We start from the raw sequence: 11,363 nt of genomic DNA, 5'->3' as shown, positions 1-11,363 counted from the left end.
CAAGCTCTCCAGTAGTAGTGAGATCAAGATGAATAAGACATATAAAAGGGTGCCCCGGAATGTCCAACAGTAAGTTCCTCATTAAATTAGACTTTTAAAATACAAAGACAACTCTTCCTCTTTCTGTTCCCTTTCTTTTCCAGGCAGTTTAGGCCCCAAACCATCAGGGAGCATCAAGCAATCTAGTGGAGCTGTAGTGCCCCAGAGGCGGGTGTGACAGGGCTGCCCAGGATGGGTGTTGGGGCTCAATGTTGGTTATATTAGAGTCCTCAGTGGGTGAGGAGGGCATCTCTGCAGGGGAGGGGGGGCACTGGCAGCAGGAGGTTGGTTACAAGCAGAGGACTGATTAAATAATAGATATATTAAAGCTAATGGTCATCAGATTTCTGACTGTGGGAGAAGGGAGTTAACAGTATAGAAAGCAAGAAAACTAGGATGGACCCTGTAACAGTGGATCAGAACTGAATATTGAAACGTGAACTCATCCATTGGAACACACATACAGGTAGATGTGAAATTTACTATAGCTTTGTCCTCCAAAATGACCTGGGGGCAGCAACACCCACTAACAATAGGCAAACCTAACCCTCAGATTGCCACTTCTAATTGTCATTCTTCAACCGAAGGAGCATGGAGAAACAGCCTACTTTACAGTTAGAGCAGAGAAAATACATAATGGAGAATGCTGTGCCAGAAAATTTAAGAACGAACTTTTTGAGGTGGTAGAAAAATAAGAAAATATCCAATGAATAAAGAGGAACTTTTTTTTTATTTCTTATAGCTTTGTTGAGATATAACTAACTTATAACATTGTGTAAGTTTAAAGTGTACAACATGATGATTTGATACGCGTATATGTGGTGAAATGATGCCACAAAAAGATTACTCAACACAGCCGTCACCTCACATAATTATAATTTTGTTTTTGTGTATGATGGGAACATTTAAGATCTACTTTCTTAGCAACTTTCAAGTATAAAATACAGTGCTCCATCACTTCAGGCGTGTCTGACTCTGTGTGACCCCACGGACTGTAGCAGGCTCCTCTGTCCATGGAACTTCCCAGGCAAGAAGAGTACTGGAATGGGTTGCCGTGCCCTCCTCCAGGGGATCTTCCTGACCCAGGGATCAAAGCCATGGCCTCGCCTCTTATCTTCTGCATTGCCGGCAGATTCTTTACCACTGAGCCACTCAGAAAGCCCATATAATACAGTATTGTTAACTAAAGTCATCATGCTGTGTATTAGATCTTAGAATGTATTCATCTAGAAGCTTGTCCCTTTGACCAACATCTCCCTCTTCCCACACCCCATCACCACAAGACCCCGGCAATGACCATTCTACTTTTTCCATGGGTTCAGCATTTTTTAGAATTTCACATACAAGTGAGATCACACAGTGTCTTCCTCTGACTTATTTCACTTAACATAATGTCCTCTAGGACCTTCCATGTGTGACACATAGCATAATTTCCTTAATTTTTATGATTGAAAGGAATTCCATTGACTATCTCTTTTTCTCTCATATTTTCTTTATCCATCTGTTGGGCTGCTTCCGTGTCTTGGCTTCTATGAATGATGCTGCTATGGAATATGAAGGTTTGTATATCTCTTAGAGACAGTGATTTTATTTGCTGCAGTGCATGCATGCATTCTAAGTTCTTCAGTCATGTCTCTTCTTTGCAACCTCATAGACTGTAGACCACCAGGCTCCTCTGTCCATGGAATTTTCCAGGCAAGAATACTGATGTGAGTTGCCATGCCATCCTCCAGGGGATCTTCCCAACCCAGGGATCAAACCCATGTATCTTATGTTTCCTACATTGGCAGGCAGGTTCTTTACCTCTAATGCCACTTGAGAAGTCCCATTTACTTTGGATATACACCTGAAAGTGGAATTGCTGAATCGTATAGTGGTCCTTCCCTGGTGGCTCAGATGGGAAGAATAACCCAGAGACAAGGGTGCAGTCTCTGGGTCAGGAAGATTCCCTGGAGAAAGGAATGGCAACCTATTCCAGTATTCTTGCCTGGAGAATCCCATGGACAGAGGAGTCTGGTGGGCTACATACACTCCATGGGGTCGCAAAGAGTTGGACACAACTAAGCGACTTTCACTTTCACAGTAGTCCTGTCTAATTTTTTGAAGAATCTCCTTACCATTTTTCATAATGGTTGTACCAGTTTACATTCCAACCAACAGTACACAAAGTTTCCCTTTTCTCCATATTTTCCCTCACATTCTCTTGTCTTTTTGATAACAGCTATTCTAACATGTGTGGGGTGATATCTCACGGTGGTTTTTATAAGCATTTCCTTGATAATTAGTGATGTTGAGCTCCTTTTCGTGTATCTGTTGGTCATTTGTATGTCTTCTTTAGAAAAACGTTTATTCGAGTTATCTGTTCATTTTTTTAATCAGATTATTTGGGGATATTTTTGCTTTTTTGTTGTTGAATTGTAAAAGTATATTTGGAGTTCCTTGGAGTGCAAGGGGATCAAACCAGTCAATCCTAAAGGAAATCAGTTCTGAATATTCCTTGGAAGGACTGATGCTGAAGCTGAAGCTCCAGTACTTCAGCCACCTGATGTAAGGAACTGACTCATTGGAAAAGACCCTGATGCTGGGAAAGATTGAAGGTGGGAGGAGAAGGGGATGACAGAGGATGATGTGGTTGGATGGCATCACCTACTCAGTGGACATGCGTTGAGCAAGCTCTGGGAGTTGGTGATGGACAGGTAAGCCTGGTGTGCTGTAGTCCATAGGGTTGCTAAGAGTTGGACATGACTGAGTGACTCAAATCAACTGAACTGAAAAGTATATTATATATTTTAGATATTAACCCACTATCTGATACTTGGTTTTCAAATGTTGTCTTCTCTTCTGTAGGAATGCCCCTTCATTTTATGGATTGCTTTTTGTCCTGGACAGAAGCTTTTTAGTTTGATGTAGTCCCACTTGTTTAATTTTGCCTTTGCTGCTTTGTGCTTTTGGTGTCATATCCAAAAAAAAAAGAAAGAAAGAAAGAAAAAATCATTACTAAGACCAGTGACTAGAGGCTTTTCCTTGTGTTTTCTTCTAGGAGTTTTATGGTTTCAAGACTTCCATTTAAGTCTTTAATCTATTTCAAGTTAATTTCTGAAGTTAGTAAGATAGGAGCTCAATTTCATTCTTTTGCTCTGTGAATATCCAGCTTTCTCAACACTATTTATTGAAAAGACTATTTTTTCCTTGCTGTTCTTGGCTCAAAGAGCACTTTTTTTAAGGAAAAAAAGGGGGGGGGTGCCAGAAGCAAGCCTAAGTTCACAGGAGCCATTGACTAAACATGAAACATTTGAGAATGAAAATAAATATTTAGAATAATAGATTATAACTCATTGAGCAAAGTAGGAACTAGGGATTCAACTAATTAAATAAATGAGAGTTTTATGAAGAATAGGATAATTACACAGTTTCAAGCTACCTTTCTACAAAATATTTATTTATACAAAGAGAAAAGGTGTCATTTTACAGTGGAGAACCCTAGCAGATATCACATAATTCTAGGGATTAAGGTAAATATTATCAGTAACAGGAAAAATTTTAAATATTGTGCCACCATTTAGGAGGCAGTTAAAAGAACACAGCATCACTTCTGTCATATTCCTACCAAATGCACAGAACATGAATCTAATCAGGAAGAAACATTAACTAAATCCAAGTTGACAGACATTCTACAAAGTAACAAAATGATTAAACACAACAAGCTCATAAAAGACAAGGGATCCTGGGAAATTCTTTAAAATTGAAGAATACTATGAGACATAACTAAATATAACATGTATTGGTAACATGTCCTTCTGCTATATAGAACATTGGTGTAGCTGGGAAATTTGAGTGACGTCTAAGGATTAGATGGTAGTAAACTATCAAAGTAAGTGTCCAGACTTAGATGATTGCATTGTGGTTGTATTGGAGAACATCCCTACTCATAGGAAATATACACTGCAGTACTTGAGGTATGATAGAATATCATATCAGGAACCAATTCTCAACTGATTCAGGTCAAAAAACATTTTGTACTATACTTGTACAAATTCCTGTAAGTTTGAGATTGTTTCAAATTTCTTTAAAAGTTAGTCATCAAAAATTCTCAGTTTTCTGTCTTTGGCTTATTGAATTGATTTTACTTGGCAACTAAAAGATTAAACAATATAGCAACTAAAATATTAAAGGTGAAATACACTTTAATTATTTAGAATTAAAGACCCTGGATAAACTCCATTTTGATTATTCTTAATATTGTCATAATGTTACCAGTAAAGCAAATAGAAGCAAAATTAAAAGATCAAAGGCATCTATTTCATCCAACACGTTAGAAATTTTCTCACTAAGAAATTGAACATTATGTTAGAAAAACTATGAATTAGACTAGTGTGGCATTATATTATTATGACTGTAACAGCGTAGCCTGTTTAGAGTAGTATCTATTTTTTTCTTTATTTCACCAATTGAAGAAAAAAAATAGGTCTTTCTTTTCTATATGCATTGGTGCTAAGTTGCTTCAGTCATGTCCGACTCTGAGACTCTATGGACTGTAGCCCAGCAGGCTCCTCTGTGCATTGGAATCGTCAATCAAGAATACTAGAGTGGATTGCCATTCCCTCCACCAGGGAATCTTCCTGACCCAGGGATTGGACCCACGTTTCTGATGTCTCCTGCACTGGCAGGTAGGTTCTTTATCACTAGCATCAGCTGGGTGGTATTTCTGCAAACACTATTAAATATACACAGTGCAAAATGTACTCAGGGGAAAATGAGGAAATATATTTCCTAATTATGGAATCAAGAAATTTCATCTTCTGAGATGAAGAATGGGCTGCTGCTGCTGCTGCTCCTGCTAAGTTGCTGAATTCAGTCGTGTCTGACTCTGCACGGCCCCATAGATGGCAGCCCACCAGGCTCCTCTGTCCCTGGGATTCTCCAGGCAAGACTACTGGAGTGGGGTGCCATTTCCTTCTCCAATGCATGCATGCATGCTAAGTCGTTTCAGTCGTGTCCAACTCTGTGCGACCCTATGGACAGCAGCCCACCAGGCTCTTCTGTCCACAGGATTCTCTAGGCAAGAATACTGGACTGGGTTGCCATTTTCTTCCCTGGAAGAATGGGTTACATGTAAATATTAGGAATATACAAAGATGAACACATTGCAACAATCTATGTTTATAAGAAGGGCAATCAATAGCATTTGTAGAAACAAGTGAATTATTTGATGATACTTCTATTGTTTTAAGAATTCTTGACCTAAAACTAATATGAAGTTTGTTAATTGAAACCTTCAGAAGGCTATATATTGTTTAAGCAGGAACTCAGAAATATAAGAGCTCTCTAATGACTAGACTGTCTGGAGATGTAAAAGTTAAACAACTGAATGCAAAAATGTGAATTTCCTAAAGGCAAATCACCCAAGACAGCATAACAACATGAGACGAGGGTTGGCTCCAGCTTAACATTGCAGACATTATTACCTTCAGCAGGACAGGGAACAGCCGAAGTACACAATTACCTAGAGTACATTAAAAAGATCTCTCACCCACTTGAATGGGGTTGTAATTTCCGGGCTTTCTTTTTAAAACACACTTGGAAGTTTTCCTTGGAAGTTTTGGCCTCCTAGTCCTACTCGTAAAGAAGAGAACAAGATTAAATGCAGACAACCTCCCTAGAACCTTAGAGCTCAGGCATACTAGTGGCTTGTTAGAAGCTTAGGAAGGGTGACTTGCAGAAGGACAGCCACACTATTGTTTTACCTGGGATGAGCTGAGTGAAGTCTACAGGTGGAACAGTTCATTTTACCCAGCTTCAAGGCAAAACCAAAACACTGGTTGGTCTGGCATCCAACGAGTGTCGGATGGTGTCCACAATAGAGCCTGAGCTAAAGACTGTGGATGAACCTGTGTAAATCCATCACCACTACTGGAAAAACAACTCCAAGGACATGCTCTGGCGCCTGTGGATAAATAATGTCATATATGGGAAAGGAAATGAGGAGGAAAACAGAACAAATCCACTTTACGGATTCCCTGCCCGCTCCCCCACCCCTCTACCCAGGGTCAGTTCTAAATAAGCAAAGGAAAAAACTGAAAAAAAGGAAACTGAAAATCTGAGGTGTGTTTTTAAAATTATTATTTCCTTTGGGGAATAGGCAAAACACATGATTAAGAAATTACTTGGAGGATGCAAAATTTTTTTATATTTTATATTTTTCTTTGAAATACTTTCTACATCAAGATATAGATACATATATATATATTATCTGTCTTTACTGACTGAGCTAAGAGGGAAGTATCTATTATCTCAATAGTAACTCAAAATCTTAATAAACAATAATCAAATACTACATTAGCAAAGAAAATGAAATCAACAGTGTATTACATTAGATAATTTATTGCTGAGGTAGTCTTTTATTCAAAACATCTAGATAAAAAAGAGAAGACCTTGGTATTAAATTAGTTTTTATTTTTGAAAATGCCCATGTAATTGTCTCATTGTTCAGACTCAATTGTATTGCTCTGTAACTGCACATTATAGAAATGCATATGCTATATTACTCTAAGCCCATCCATTCTTTGACGTTTTCAAAACTATGAAAAATTACCTCTATTTCTGAATGAGACAATACCAGACATTTTTTAGTGTTCTATTGCCAACCATGTGTTTTCACTATTCCTGAAATGATAATATGCAGTTTTGTTATGAAGAATGTTTTTCAACTTTATGTACTTCAGGACAACTGTTTCTTCATAAATTTGGGTTATAAATAGCACTTGGAATTTGTTTCTTATATGTCAGTCAAATTAACAAAATGAAATACATTACATTTATACTGTCAAAAAAGTGAAAATAACAACTACAACAATAAATCATGTGGCAGACACTGTACTTTTTAAGTCTCACAATTTTTAATATTATTAAAATTTTAATAATTTCAATATTCTTATAATGTTGCTTATTATAATTTTAACTCATTAGGAGAGAAATTTGGAGCTTAAAAAGATTAAACAACATATCAAAGAGTTAGTAGATGGCAGGACTATGGTTTGCTAATTCTGGATAAACACATTTTTGAATTAAAGTAAATTCCCCCAAGACTATGAGATGCCATGATTGACAATCTTCTATTTTATATAATTGTTTATTATTAAGACACTTGGGACTCATAAACAATAATTTGAACAGCATAGAATATGCCAATGAAGTTAAATTTAAAGATACAGAGGCCTTAACTTGAAAAAATTATCAAATAATTTTATGAAATAACATAAATTTTCAAGAAATTTTATATTTTTTCAAATATAAACTTTCTAGAAAAATAATTTCTGTACTTCCTCTTTCTGTGATTAAAACAGAGCATTAGAAGATTTTTTATCATGATTTTAAGATGACAGCTCAGTAAACCTACTAAAGGGTTGCAGAAGAAAATATGTGAACTAGTTGGGTATCTTTATTAAAATGTGAATATTTAATTTAAAATTCTTCTCACTGTTGGAATACAGTAGATAATTGGGTATCAGTATATAATTGGATATATAGTATATAATTGGATATCAGGTCATGATATCCAATCTCACAGGAAATTGTAACTATATATATATATCCATATATATGGATAGATATGCTCTCTATATATGCTCTAATATATCCATTGATTTTTCAGTTGCTCAGTCATGTTCAACTCTTTGTGACCCTGTATCTGAGGTTATTGATATTTCTTCTGGCAATCTTGATTCCAGCTTGTGAGTCATCCAGCCCAGCATTTCACATGATATACTCTGTATAGAAGTTAAATAAGCAGGGTGACAATATACAGCCTTGACAAACTCCTTTCCCAATTTTGAACCAGTCAGTTTTTCAATGTAAGGTTCTAATTATTGCTTCTTGACCTGCATACTGGTTTCTCAGGAGGCCGGTAAGGTGACCATTTTAAAGGTATGCCCATCTCTTTAAGAATCTTCCACAGTTTGTTGTGATCACACAGTCAAAGGCTTTAGCATAGTCAATGAAACCAAAGTAGATGTTTTTCTGGAATGCCCTCGTTTTCTCTATGATTCAATGAATGTTTTCTCTATGAATGTATTATTTTAATACTTAATTTTTATTGTTCTAACTTTAGATATTTAAACACTTTCAGGTGACTATCTGGAGAAAAGAAGACTATTGATCATAGTTCTAAAAAGTAAAATCTACTGTTTAATCACACTTGAGAGAAGGGGTCTAAATTTTCGTGTGCTTTTTTAAATGCCTATTTTCTTAAACTTATTAAACTAAAGATAATTCTATGGGACAAATAAAATAGAGCAGGTAAAATTGTGTCCTCAGGACACCCATTAGATGTGGTGATTGTGTCACTGATGACTTGCTCTAAGGACATAACTGTCTTGCTGGTGGGTATAGTATTTCTCTTCTTCCACTGAACTGTGTCATGCTAGTTTTGATCTTGTTGAAAGTTAAACACTAAATGGTGAAATTAACATTGCAACAAACAATGCTATTAGTAAAGTAAAAAAAAAAAGTTTGAAAATAAAGATGAATGATGAAGTCTCTTATAACTGGTTCTAAAAGGCAGGGACTTTTTCCTCAACAATACTTTAATATTTGTACTGACCTGTTTATCTCCAAGAACATGGTAAAGACTCCCTCAATGTTCTATTTTCCATCACAAACCTCCAGAAATCTTCACCAGAGGAATCAAACATTGTGATCATAAATATCTGCCAGGCAAAGTGGAGGGGTGATTGAAGCATTCCAATGGAAGGTGAGAGAGTCCCATATCTATTAATAAAATCCTGCCATTTCATTTTGCTACCAGAGCAAAACCACAGGTGATGCTACCCAAGAGGCTTTAATACTATAAACTATTTTCACTCTCTCTTTTTTCTCAATTGAAGTATAATTCACTTACAATTCCACATTAGTTTCAGGTTCACAAGTGACTCAACATTTTTATAGTTTATATTCCAGGTGAAATTATTATAAAATATTGGTGATACTCCCTGTGCTGTACATTCCATCCTTGTGTCTTATTTATTTCACACATAGCAGTCTGCATCTCTTAATCTCCTTCACTAATTTTGCCCGTCTACCCACTCCTCTCCCTACTGGTTTGCTCTCTGTATCTCTAAGTCTGCTTCAGTTAGAGAAATACTGTATTTTTCACTTGTATTTTCACTCTTAGAAGACCAGTTGTGTTTCAGCAAAGATATAGGAAATCAGGTCTATGGTTTTATGTGTAATAGTAACTGTTTCCAATTTTCCTGATACTCTTTGAGGGGGAAAATAAATGTACTATATGGCCCCAATATATTTCATGCTTTAACTTTGAGTGTGAGTTTGTGGAAGAGTCATTTAATCTTGGATTTATTTGTTCTTCTTCCTTTTGTTTTCATAAGAGAGCATGGGAATGAAGGAGAGATGAAAATTGATAGCAGTTTGGTGAAAGCCTTCAGTGAAGGCAGCTAAAATTTATGAGGGGGAATTTGTACATGAATAACTAACTTCCTAAGTTCCCAACTGTTGTAGAGTTTGAACATCTAATACCAGTAACAGAATTATTTTGTAATTGAAGAGAATTTCCAAGGGACTAATATTTCTGGGTTCAGGGTATAAATATTTTTAATCTTTGAGTGTTATTTATTGCAGAGGTGAAATATTTTTTGAATAGCAAATTTTTTTTTTTACATTCAAAGGTCAAAATTTAATGAAACTTACATATACATTTGAATGTCTCATAATTTTCTTAGTGATATTTATTAGCTCAAGTGAACTCTTTTCTCCTTGCTTCTTCTTTACCCACTTTTGAACACGAACTTGAGCAACCATGTGAACTAAATGCATTTATTTCTTAGTGGAAGGGCACAATGGATTGTTTTGAATATGACTTCTTAAAGAGGGAATAGAAGATATTTTAAAACATGATATAGCACATTTTTAGTGAAATGCTTAAGCAATAAAGAAAAAAGAAGCTTTCATATTGAGTCTGGGCACAACGATTTTAATCTGGATCTGGCTCAGGCAGTTCCTCACTTCTAGTTACTAAGCTAGCCTCAGGAAAACAATTTTTTTTTCTTGTATTTTAACACTAACTTCATGCTGTTAGCACAATTTTGCAAGCACTTAATCTAAGTCTAATCATTTCCCCAAACCAGGCACTTTTCTGCATAGTCATTCATTTTTCTTTGTTCAGTTCTACAAAATATAAACTATAACTTTCACCAACTAGTAAATGTTCTGTTCACATCATATTTTAACAAATTTTTGGTCCTCTTAGAAAACTGGAAATTTGATTATGAAACTATACAATGCAATTCATAAGCTTCTTACAGTCAATATTTACTGTATCTATTTACTATATGTTTGGAGTATTCTTATAAACATAACTTCACTCCCTTTTCTAAGAATTTATAGCTTGAAAATTAATATCCTGGTCTCCATTTGAACTTAAAGTCAACTGATTGATCCATTATTTCAATATCACTGAAGGCACTTTTAAAGATGAAGAGAAATTTTATGTTTAAAAAATATATTCAATGTTAATGAAACATCAAATATTATTTAACAAAATTAAAATAACCCAGCAATGAAATATCAAAATTTGGGGGGGGGGGGAGAGAAACTAAACACTTAAGCAGAATGCTTCCATTTCTTTTTTTCATAAATATATAGAAATTCTTTCATTTTTTAAGATCATTCCTACTCAACCTCTTAGCCAGAATTTCAAATTGTACCATTTTGAAACATTTACTATTTTAATGATTCAACTATGTGTTTCACTATCTTTGTTATTAGCCTTTCAGACACGTTTTTCCTCTTTGGTGTAAACACATAATTCCCACTGGGACTAGAGGAAATTAGTAATGGCCATTGTGTAAAAACTGGGCTCAAGTGTCTGACGACTTTTTGGAAGCAGACAGGAAATGCCAAAGAAAGATCTTGATCAATGTCATATTGTTAGTATTTTGTTTTCTCATCTAAAGTCTGGAGTTATGGAATCTCCCTTTCAAGAGACAAAGTGAATTTTATAATTCACTTTTTAAAATTTCTTACAAACTGAAAATAAGAAACTCTAAGAGGGGTAAAAACTTAAGGTAATCTTTCTATCCCCCCAAGCATGCCTACAGTTATCAGTTGAAAGTAAGTGAAAATGTGGCCAACCAGTTGAGTGTTTTACAAGCAGAAAGTGTCACCTTTTCTCTTCATAAATCAATTTTGAAACCTTCAATAATTTCTAATTACTCTTGAGATAAAAATCAAAATCCTTACCAATGACCATAAGGCAACAAGGCTCCTTTCCTTTAACCTCAAGCTCCCTCAACCCAAGAGCTTTTGCTGTG

At 35.6% G+C, this 11,363-nt stretch overlaps 1 long non-coding RNA gene across 1 annotated transcript; it reads right to left on the bottom strand.

Annotated features, from left to right (window-relative positions):
• Positions 1-5,515: 5,515 nt before the first annotated feature.
• Positions 5,516-8,708, bottom strand: LOC122422644. Its single transcript, XR_006263928.1, has 3 exons — positions 8,639-8,708; positions 5,784-5,983; positions 5,516-5,652 (listed from the first exon to the last, which is right to left on the bottom strand). It is a non-coding gene; the product is annotated as an uncharacterized LOC122422644 (long non-coding RNA).
• Positions 8,709-11,363: the final 2,655 nt, after the last annotated feature.

The sequence above is a fragment of the Cervus canadensis genome, chromosome 20, assembly GCF_019320065.1.
Source record: "Cervus canadensis isolate Bull #8, Minnesota chromosome 20, ASM1932006v1, whole genome shotgun sequence".
Classification (NCBI taxonomy): domain Eukaryota; kingdom Metazoa; phylum Chordata; class Mammalia; order Artiodactyla; family Cervidae; genus Cervus; species Cervus canadensis.
This window is presented reverse-complemented; position numbering and strand designations above follow the sequence as displayed.